This window comes from Heterodontus francisci, unplaced genomic scaffold, assembly GCF_036365525.1.
Source record: "Heterodontus francisci isolate sHetFra1 unplaced genomic scaffold, sHetFra1.hap1 HAP1_SCAFFOLD_255, whole genome shotgun sequence".
NCBI lineage: Eukaryota > Metazoa > Chordata > Chondrichthyes > Heterodontiformes > Heterodontidae > Heterodontus > Heterodontus francisci.
The window spans coordinates 23,871-24,877 of record NW_027142012.1 but is presented as its reverse complement, the minus strand read 5'-3'; positions in this window follow the sequence as shown (position 1 = coordinate 24,877).

Genomic DNA, 1,007 nt, shown 5'->3' with positions numbered 1-1,007 from the left:
CTCTATTAATACCAGCTGGAGTGGTACTGAGCCCCACTCACTCACCACGAAGGAGCCAATTCAATCCAGACCTCTTAATACCAGCTGGAGTGGTACTGAGCCCCACTCACTCACCAGGAAGGAGCCAATTCAATCCAGACCTCTATTAATACCAGCTGGAGTGGTACTGAGCCCCACTCACTCACCAGGAAGGAGCCAATTCAATCCAGACCTCTATTAACACCAGCTGGAGTGGTACTGAGTCCCACTCAAACACCAGGAAAGAGTCAACTCAAATCAGGTTTCTCTTGAAACCAGCTGGAGTGGTACTGAGTCTCACTGAAACTCCAGGGAAGAGGCAATTCAATCCAGGCTTCTATTAATACCAGCTGGAGTGGTACTGAGCCCCTCTCACCCACCAGGAAGGAGCCAATTCAATCCAGGTTTCTATTAATACCAGCTGGAGTGGTACTGAGCCCCACTCACTCACCAGGAAGGAGCCAATTCAATCCAGATCTCTATTAATACCAGCTGAAGTGGTACTGTGTCCCACTCACACACCAGGAAAGAGGCAATTCAATCCAGGCTTCTATTAATACCAGCTGGAGTGGCACTGAGTCCCACTCACATACCAGGAAAGTGGCAATTCAATCCAGGCCTCTATTAATACCAGCTGGAGTGGTACTGACACTCACTCACACACCAGAACAGTGCCAATTCAATCCAGACCTCTATAATACCAGCTGGAGTGGTACTGAGTCTCACTCACACACCAGGAAAGAGCAAATTCCAACCAGACCTCCATTAATAGCAGCTGGAGTGGTACTGAGCCCCACTCACACACCAGGAAAGAGCCAATTCAATCCAGACCTCTATTAATACCAGCTGGAGTGGGACTGAGCACCACTGACACACCAGGAAAGAGCCAATTCAATCCAGGTCTCTATGAATACCAGCTGGAGTGGTACTGAGTCTCACTCAAACACCAGGAAAGAGCCAAATCAATCCAGACCTCTATTAATACCAGC